Genomic DNA, 10352 nt, shown 5'->3' on the forward strand with positions numbered 1-10352 from the left:
GCACGCCCCGCACGACAGTGAGAGAAGAAGGCGACCACCACACGAACATCGACCCGCCTGCAGGCAGCAGCGAGGCCGATTCACTCGCCAGCGAGAGAGAGGGGCGGGAGACAAGTGAGGAGGTTACCACTGCCTCGTCTGAAACGGAGCCCAGTCCCTCCGATACAGCTTCGGCGCAGTCCTCCTCCCCTTCACCGCAGGCACTCCCATCGGACCAGGACGACTGCGGATCTTTGCCATCAGCACAGAGGGCGCCGGATAACGCCACCGAACGGGAAAGCGCTCTCCCCTCCATGCAGTTAACGCCGGCCAACGTGCTCGCAATGGTGACTTCGGAAGACCTGGAGGCGCGTGCCCATGACTCCGCCCTGGACGAACTGCCCGTAACGGGCAAGGGGTACTACGTGCTGCCCGAGGACGGCGAGCGCAACAATACCGCCTCGACTCGTCCCCTCCCTGCTCAATCCACACGGTTAAGCCGGAAATCCGACGCAAAGGCGGGCCAGCCGCACCCTGGCCTCGAGCAGCGGTCACGCTCGCGAAGACGCCCTGGCGACGACAAGCGGGACGGGGGCGAGAGGACCGCGAGCAAGGACGCCCGGCAGCACAGATCGGGGCCGGTGGGCCAAAGCAGCGACAGCGATGCTCCGCCTCACGCGAAGTCCCAGAAGCTTGAACAAAGGCCGGTGGGGGCAAACGGGAGCCGCCGCCGAAGTCCTGAGAAGGCTACCTGAAGAAAGAAGCGGCGCGCCTGCTCCGACGGCCTCGCCGCCTTCCGTTCTCCCGCTTCCCCTCACCCTCTGCTGTCCCGCTCACCTGGCTGGGCCCCTTCCCCTCTCTAGTGCAGCACCCTCCTCGCTCCCCTTCGCTTGCGCTCCGCTGATGCCCAACTCGGCTAGTTATCGCGCCTTTCATCCTTCCTTCTCCCCCCAAGAGAGGTACCGCGCTTCGACTGGCGGAAGATGGCTACGCTGCGGTTCGCCACACTAAACATCCGTGGCTTTCGTGACAAAAGTAAACAAGCCGCTGTTGTGGCGTTCGCCCGTTCTAAGGGTATCGACCTCCTCTTCCTGCAGGAGACCAACTTCCGCTCCCCGCTCGATATTACTTCCTTCAGGCGCAACTGCCAAGTTGACGGCTTTTTTTCATTAACATGTGCGAGGGCTTGCGGAGTTGGAGTCGTATTCGTCACGAACAGGCTGCGGCAAAAGTCGCATTGTGTCTTCGGCGCGAACGGGCGCACGCTTGTGCTCGACGTTTCGTCGACGGGTCCAAAGTGCGATTTGTTAATGTTTATGCCCCGGTGACCAGATCAAAAACTAACACCTACTTTAAGGAGCTGCACGACTATCTGGTGGAGCCCGTTCCCCACGTGGTTCTCGGGGACTTCAACTGCGTCGTGGACTGCACAAGAGACGTCCGCGGCCCGGGTCAAGGAGGCTCAACCTACCACGCCAAAGAGCTGGTGAAGATCCTCCGACACCTGCGGCTCACGGACGCGTGGGTTCACGTGCACGGAAACGAGTTCGCCCCCACCCGAACCTCGCGGACAACGGCCAGCAGACTTGACCGAGCCTACGTCCCCGAGCGCCTCGTCGGCTCTATTGCGTCGTGCGAAGTCCTTACCCTCCCCGATGTGCTGGCGGACAGAACAGACCACCTCCCGCTGGTTACAACGGTGAGGGGTACGCCTGGCCCTCATGCAAGGAACGAAACTTGGCGCCTCGACCCGGCGCTCATCAAAGACCGCACGAGCGCCCTGAGAATATCAGCGTTCCTGGAGGAGACGATTGAAGCCACCCCCTGTACCAGCCCCGCGGTATAGGACGACTTGAAGGCGAGATGGAGAGCGTTCCTGCAAGAAGAAGGCAGCAGGAGGAAGAAGCGCATCACAAAAGCGATGAATGAGCTACTCCGCCACATGCGGATTGTACAGAGTGCGGACCACCTCACGACCTGTATGCGCGACTATCTCCACTCGCTGCAAGTTCAGCACGATCGTCTCTTCCGGGAAAACGCGCGCAACTCACGTGATGCACGCGTCGATGCGGGGGACGCACCAGACATAGACTTGAACGAGGCACGAGGTACCGGCTCCTTTCGAATCTCAGAGGTGCAACGGCCTGACGGCAGCCTGATCACCGACCCCACCGAGATCGAAGCGTTGTTCCACGACTACTTCGAGGCCGCCTTTCATGAGCCGAACTCTTGTGGCCCACCCCCCGAGGCAACTCTCATGGCCAGTCTGTGTTCGCGCCTGCCTCGGCTCGCCGAAGACGAGTGCATAGTGTTGCGCGGCGCAGTAACGGAAGAAGAACTTCGCGCTGCCATCCAAGCCATGCCACCGAACTCGGCTCCGGGCACTGACGGCCTGACGGCTGGCTTTTACGCGACTTTCTTTGAAGTTCTGCGCGCCCCACTCCTGGCCATGGTCAACCTGGTCCTCCAGACGCACGAAAAACCAGCTTCTTTCAGCGAAGGACGCATCACCCTCATCCTCAAAGTTGGCGCATCCCCACGTGAACTGGCGTCATGGCGCCCGATCTCTCTACTCAATGTGGATTACAAGATCGTGGCGTCCATACTCAACACCAGGCTGAGGACCTTCTTGCCGGACTTGATAGCTCCCCACCAAGCCTGCGCCGTGCCTGGCCGGTCCATGTTCGCCAACCTCACAGCCACCAGAGATGTTTTTGGATACGCGACCCAGAAAAGAGTCACGGGTGCCTTCCTGTCCCTGGACCAAGCCAAGGCGTTCGACAGGGTTAGGCACACGTACCTCTTTGAAGTGCTCCGTCAATTCGGGCTCCCACAGGAGTTGTTGGCTGCCATCGAGCTCCTGTACACCGACCTGCGAAGTTGCGTCGCGGTGAACGGCATGACAACAGCTTTCTTCCGGTACACGAGAGGCATTAGGCAAGGGTGCCCCTTAGGCCCAACTCTGTTCGTACTCTCGATCGAGCCTCTGCTCTCAACCCTGGCAAGCGACGAACGCATCCGAGGCCTGCCAATGACCGGTACCGAAGAGATCAGAATCCTGGCGTTTGCCGACGACATCTCCCTTGCTCAAAGACGCACGAAGTCTCGACCGCTTCCGCAGCGTACTTGAGCTATACGCTAAGGTGTCAGGAGCCGAACTGAACGATAGAAAGAGCCGAGCACTGCTCTTCGGTCCGTTTCCTCCTGAAGCATTTGGCGACATAGAACCGGTCAGCACGGTTAAGGTCCTCGGCGTCTTCTTTTCCCGAGAAGGCGTCGACGCTTCCGCATGGACGAGGGTCATCGACAGGGCGGCACAGCTCACCGAGCGCGCAGCACTGCTTAACCTGACCCTGCGTGAAAAGGCCGTCGCAATCAAGACAAGCGTTCTTGCCTTGGCCTCATACGTCAGCAGGGTGACAGTGATGCCGGCGCGGGTGGCCACTCGACTCGGCATGTTAGCCAATGACCTGCTAAGGGGCAGGACACCACCCCCCGTCAAGCGAGCCCTCCTCCAGTTGGAAGTTAAAGAGGGGGGGCTGGGCCTCCCGCATGCACTCACCTTGAGCAAACTGCTCGCTTTGAAGACGGCTCGCAAGGTGGCGCTAGCTAACAACTATGTCGGGAGGGGCCTGTTGTTCTATTGGAGCGGCCCGTCTAACAGTTAGCTGGATGCCGGTCGCCACTCCGGCCCGCACGCTGAATCGCCCTCGCCCTTTTACATGGTAGCTGCAGCGACGGCACGCATGCTGCGCAAGGAAGCGCCGAATTGCGACCCTGACGCAGAGCAGCCGGCCCGAATTATTGAGGCACTCACGGCAAGCCAGCTCAGCGACGAGGACCGGCATCGAGCGGAGCAAGCTAGGCGCGACCTTTCTCTGCTCCATAGCCTGCTACCCTGTGAAATCCAGGATTTTCTCTGGAAGAGAGCGTGGGACGTCCTCCCCACTAGGCACCGCTTGAAGAGGCTAGGCATTGTGCCCGACGACCGCTGCCCAAACTGTCGGGAGCCAGAAACTCAAAGGCACGCTTTGCTGGAATGTTCGGCCGCACGCCCTGTCTGGCGCATGGTAGCGCATTGCTTTGGGATTCGCCCCCCACCAGGCCATAAGCGGAACAAGGGAGCGTTTGCGAGACTCGTGACCGCTTGCACTCTCTTCGTGGTGTGGCAACGTCGCTCGCTCGCGGAAGCGCGGCGACAGCCAAATCGGGCGGCCCCTCCTGCCGTTACGCGAATAAGAAGGTTGCTGTGGGAGCTTCTCTCGCGCGAACTCGAGGCCAGCGGAGAGATGTTCCTGCGCCGCTGGCACACGAAGTTCTTCTTGAGGGAAGGCAAGTTGGTCGCTCCAATTCTACATTACTAACCGTTCTCGGTTTCCGGGGAGTCGACCAAATTAGGATCGATAAATGTTCAGTTAAAACTAAGGTGACGCCCCCTCGCCCCTCACCCCAGATACACCACTGTAGCGCCTGTTCTCATGAAGCAATTTGAACTCTAGTGAAACGAGTTTTTTTTTCCGACACTGTGTTGCGCCGCTGGCCTTGCCTGTTGACACAAGGGCTCGTTGGTAATTGTACATATCTATATAGCGCCACATGTTTTTGTATATATCTTTTTCTCATTCTTTGTTAAAGCATAGGTGCATATGCTCCGTGCCCTCCCATTAATATTTATTTCTGTGCATCTAAATAAGACTTTAAATATGTACATACAACACGACCTGCATATACTTTTGTAAATTATAGTAGCTGAAATGTGCTTGTCTTTCTTTTCCTGATTAGTTTAACTTTATGGTTGTAAATATGTTTATAGATAATGCGCTCTTTTGTATTTGATTGTGTAAGCGTACAATTGTATATATTCAATGTGCCCCCGCTTGTTTATTCTGTAAAACGTACATCAATGTACCTGTCGGTTCAGTTTGAAGTTCAATAAACTTCTCTTTGTGTAGTACACGTGGATCTCCCACTTTCGATCTTTACAGCCAAAAGATGAGAACGGTCCCTCCCGGGAAGTCGGCCGCCCTGGAAGGTCCCCCCCCCCTGGTCGCACGGAGCAACGCTGTACCTGGGTCCACTTGGTTCCTCGGCCCTGCTGTACCAACCAAGGAGTCTCCGGCCATCTACCGACGCGGCGGGCCCACCAGCAGGAGAAGACGCCCTCCAGGAGTGGTAAGAGTCTCAGAGCCTTTTCTTGCCTGCCACTCCCGGCCCGGTCGTCTATGCCTGCTGACGACATCTACGGGCCCCGGTCTTCGTGACCACACCACCGACGTCGTCGTCCGAGCCTACCGGCCCGGACACCAAGCCACGGGGACGTGGACATCTACCGACGAGGCGTTCCGGTCCGGCCAGCAGGAAAAGACGCCCTCCGGGAGTGGTGAGAGTCTACGAGCCTTTTCTTGCCTGCCGCTCCCGGTCCGGTCGCCAATGCCCGCTGGTGACACCAACGGACCCTGGTCGTCCTGACCACTTCACCGCCGTCGTCGTCGTTGCCCCGGCCTTCCTGCCCGGACGACCGTCCACGAGGTCCTGGAGAAGTCCCTGTCTGGCCATGCCTACCCCCCGCCGACCACCTGCCGTGTCTATCGAGCCGCTCGTCCCGGGTTCCGGTAGCCGTCGGCGGCGTCCCGCTCCCCCTTCGGGGTTGAGCACCCCGGCACCGCCGCCGGCCCAGCGGCCTCGTCCTGGCACCCCCGCGTCTACTGGCGTTTCAACGGCAGCGTCGGGCCCTCCTCGCTCCCGACCGCCCGTCGTTCATCAGGGCATCATGACGGTGTACCTGCCGGTGCCTGGGATCCTTCGTTGTCCTTATCCCTGTTGCGCGGGCTGCCAAGCCCGCACATCAGTCTCGCTCCGACCGTCCGCGTGGCGGTCCCACATGGAGCAGAAACACGGGGTTCGGCCAACGAGGCGCCTCTACCGGTGCGTCGCCTGTGATGCCCAGTTGAATTCGCTGTCCGCCCGCCACGACTGCCCGGGTCCTGCCTCGAACGAGCCCTTCCACCCGTGCCGGTATTGCCCGAGATACTTCAACTGCGAGCGATCCCTGGCCCGACATACTATGGCACGGCATGCGCAAGAGGAGTCCACCCCTTATGTACCTCTTCGCGCACCACGGCAGCCTACGGCGACTCCCTCTAGTTCCTCAGGCACAGAGACCACACCACCCCCCGGCCCAGCTCCTTCCGGTACAACTTGCTGAGCAGCACCAGAACCACAGACCCGAGCAACCGTTTCTCGGTCTCGAAGACGTCGTGGAGGCCAGTCTTCCACATCGACGCCATCCTCGAGTACCGGGTCGGCCTCCAGCAGTACGGCAACCGGTTCTCCGTCGGCGTCAAGCTCAGAGGCGTCTACCATGCCGGGCCACTCCTCCACCACTTCCGGCTCCGGCTCTTCAACGCCTCGGCAATCGCCTTCGGTTCCCGGAACGCCACCGTCTGTGCCACCAGATCCTGGTCCCCCGTCCACGACTGGCGAGGTTTCCTCCACGCCCGGCTCGTCATCTCGTCGTCACACCGGTCCCGGCTCCACGTCGTCTTCTTCGAGGGCTTCCTCGCGGATGTCCACGGAGCTTGCCGACGTCCCTGGTACCGACGACTACGACGACGCATCGGCCAACGAGCCGGTGGACGAACAGTGTCCCAGCTGCCGGCACCGTCGTCGACCACCGCCCTTTGTCGACCAATTCCCGCTCCTCCTCATCCCCTTCCCTTTCCGAGCGGTTTGAAGACACTGGCGCGGATGATGCCGACGACGGTGCACACGACACTCCTGTGGAAGCACCGACAATGGAAATGCCACCGGACCGCACCATGCTGCTTGCGGAGCAGGTCCGCGTCTTGCGAGCCACGCTCCGTTCAGCCCCGACACCAGACTCATGGGCGACGTGTGAGCAGGCGTGGTCACGGGCTGTTGCTCTGGCCGCGGAGGCTGTCCGCCTCCCTCTGTCAACACCGGGACGCCCTGCTCGAGACGTCAACCCGGATAATGCGACAGAGATCCAGCGTCTCTACCGCAGGAACCACCGACGCGCCGTGCGCCTGATCATGGAGGGTCCCACACGGTCCTGCACCATCCCCATACGAGACATCCAGGACCATTGGGCCTCCACCTGGTCACCTCGCACGGCAGACACGTCAGCGTTGTTTCAACGACCCGCGGCTCCTGTTCCGGTAAACACGGCGTCGTTCTCGGCAGACGAAGTTCTCCTCCGGCTCCGGAAGTCGGAGGACACGGCTCCCGGACCCGACAGACTGACGTACCAACACTGGAGGTCCGTCGACCCGGAGGCCCGCTTCCTGTCTGCCCTGTTCAACGCCTGCGTTCACCACCGTCACACTCCGGACTCATGGCGAACGTCACGTACGGTACTAATATACAAGAAAGGTGATCCCTCTGTTCTAGGCAACTGGCGCCCCATTGCACTCGGCTGTACTGCCTCAAAGTTATATGCCAATTGTCTTGCGTCGCGCCTGCAAGCCTGGATCATGGATCACCAAGTCTTGTCCAAGTGCCAAAAAGGTTTCCTCCCGTATGACGGTGTGTTTGAACTCAATTATATCTTCCAGCACCGCATAGACGCAGCAAGAGCTGGTGGCATGGAGTTTTGCGCAGCCGTTTTGGACTTCGCAAACGCCTACGGGTCCGTGCTTCACCAAGCCCTCTTGGACGCCCTCCGTGGTTCCGGTGCAGGAGAGACGTTCACCGCCCTCATCGAGGACTTTTACCAGGGAAATCAAACTGTCATCGTTGCTGCAGAGGGCACAACAGATCCGGTCGTCATCCAATCGGGTCTACGCCAGGGCTGCCCGCTTAGCGGGTTGCTCTTCAACCTGGTCATAGACCCCGTGGTTCGAGGCGTCCAAGGCACAGGCGACGACCACAACATTCTCGCCTATGCCGACGACCGGACGCCCCTGGCCGACTGTCCTGCTCTCCTTCAACAACGCATTGACATGGTCGAGACGCTGGCAACACCGCTCGGGCTATCTCTCAACCCGAGCAAGTGTACGACCTTGCACCTCAGCGGCGTTACCCCCGTTGGAATGCGGCCAACCGTCTTCCAGGTCTCTGGCGTCCTGGTCGCGGCTTTGAGCGACTCCGAGCCGCTCCGCTACCTCGGACGCCCGGTGGGTTTCCGCCTTCTACAGCGGGCGGGGACCGATGTCATTGACGACGCCATTCGCAACGCCACGGCTATTTTTTGTTCCCTTCTAGCCCCCTGGCAGCGTATTGACGCCCTCAAGACATTTGTGTTCCCGGCCCTGAACTTCTCTATGAGGTGCGGCGTCGTGACGAAATCAGATTGGCACCAGTTGGACCTTGCCACCAGGGTCATGGTCAAGCGTACGTTGTACCTACCGGTGAATGCCTCGACCAACTACGTCTACGGAAGCGCCTCCGGAGGAGCTATAGCGATACCGGTGGCAGCGGAGTTACACGACATCGGTCGTATTGACTCCGCTTTTAAGCTCCTGACGACATCAGACCAGTCGCTACGGGAACTCGCCCTGTCCGACGCTTACGAGGTCGCCTCCACCCGCCTCGGATGGGAGGTTACCCGTTTCGAGTTGGAGGCGTACCTCTCTGGCGACCGACAGGTCGTCCACTCAAGGCCGGCAACTCAGCTGCGCAGCGTGTGGACCGAGGCCCGTAAGGCGTCCCGAAGGCTACAAGTCTCGTGGTCCCTGCGGCCGGACCACGTCACCATCACCTGCGGCGACGCAACGCTTCCTTCGACACAAAGGAACCGGGTCATGCGGACGCTACGAGATGTGCTGGCTCACGTCCGGGACAACGCCCTCCATGACCAACCAAACCAGGGAAAGGTGATGGCCTGCGTTTCGGCGGATCGTGCGAGCTCACAGTTTATCACCACGGGAGCATTCACGCACTTCGCCGACTGGCGGTTCATCCACCGGGCGCGCCTCAACCTGCTACCCCTGAATGGCGCCGTCATGTGGGGCCCACCTGACCGAGACCATCGCTGCCGGGTCTGCGGCTACGCGAGGGAGACGCTGCCGCACGTGCTGTGCCACTGCATGACGCATAGCGCCATGTCTCAGGCGCGGCACAACGCGGTGTTCTCACGCCTTCGCACGGCCGCTGCCCGCGACTACACCGTAGCGTACGAGAACCGGCCGGTCGGCGACACTGGACTGCGTCCTGACCTTGTCTTGGTTCGCGGGGAGGAGGCCCTGGTGATCGACGTGGCTTGCCCGTTCGAGAATACACCGGAGGCCTTTACCAACACGCGAAACGACAAGGTCGCACGCTACCAACCCGTCGCCGACTACCTGCGTCGCCGCTACCAAAGAGTAACGGTGGCCGCCGTCATCGTCGGGACTCTAGGCGCTTGGGACCCGGCCAACGACCGCGTCCTCCTGCGTCTGTGCTCCCGCAGCTACCTGCGTCTCATGAAAAAACTCTGCGTGAGCGAGGTGGTGGCAGCGTCCCGCGCCATCTACCATGCGCACGTGGGACATGGACGCAGACAGACGAACGCTGACCAAGGCAAGACCTGCCGTACAACGGCGCCACATCGCCTCCACCTGCCAGGTGCCCTGGCTAAGCCGCTGCCGTTCTCGCGGTTCCTGTGATAGCCATATTCCTGGAGTCCTTGGTGCAACCATCGCTGTCCGGCTTCCACCTGACTATCCCGGTGCTATGTACAGGAAGACAGCCATGTCGTCCGGCAATCTCAAGACATCCCATACATTGTCTTAAACATAATGAAATTCCCACTCTGTTCTTATAAGCTTAATATCTGATACGGATCCTATTTGGATCCAAGATATTAAACTTATTTTTGCAATGCGGCGGAGTGCTTGAAGCTTGCTTCACCTCCGCCACGGGTTGGCCCGGTATTGCACTACCTCCGGGATCGGCCCACTCACCCCTGCGGGGGTGAGTTCGACAATAAATTCAATGACAGAAAGAGTGTTCGAACTTACCAAGGATATCGGGGTAAACGGCGTGGGTGCGGCGAGTGTCCGAGACGGTGGCGTCCCGCCGCCCCGGCTGACGCGGTATTCGCGTGCGGGGAGTGCGCTAGCTGTGTTTACACTTACGATTGCTGTGAGAAAATAAATGTTTCTCTGGAAATTTCATAATTGGAGGGCCCCCCCCTTTTTTGGTTATGTTCACACGTACATACTCAAGTTTTTATTTTTTTTAAACATCCCTACACATATTAATAAAACTATTGAGTAATTTATTATTACTGTTTCGGAGGAAAGCTAGAAGTGTGTATACGATGTGTATGTATGTGTGTAGAAATGTGTATGTATGTGCCAAGCTAATTCCGCTTTTCCAATTCACCCGTTTTGGAACGAAAAATAAAACAGCCTCTAGAAAATGGTTGTTGG

The 10352-nt window shown here is 59.4% G+C and overlaps 1 non-coding gene across 1 annotated transcript; it reads left to right on the top strand.

Moving 5' to 3' along the window:
* The first annotated feature begins 9697 nt into the window (after nt 1-9697).
* Nucleotides 9698-9882, top strand: LOC142766501 (U2 spliceosomal RNA). The gene has a single exon (XR_012884554.1). It is a non-coding gene; the product is annotated as a U2 spliceosomal RNA (small nuclear RNA).
* The last annotated feature ends 470 nt before the right edge of the window (nt 9883-10352 follow it).

This window comes from Rhipicephalus microplus, chromosome 6, assembly GCF_043290135.1.
Source record: "Rhipicephalus microplus isolate Deutch F79 chromosome 6, USDA_Rmic, whole genome shotgun sequence".
NCBI classification, from domain to species: domain Eukaryota; kingdom Metazoa; phylum Arthropoda; class Arachnida; order Ixodida; family Ixodidae; genus Rhipicephalus; species Rhipicephalus microplus.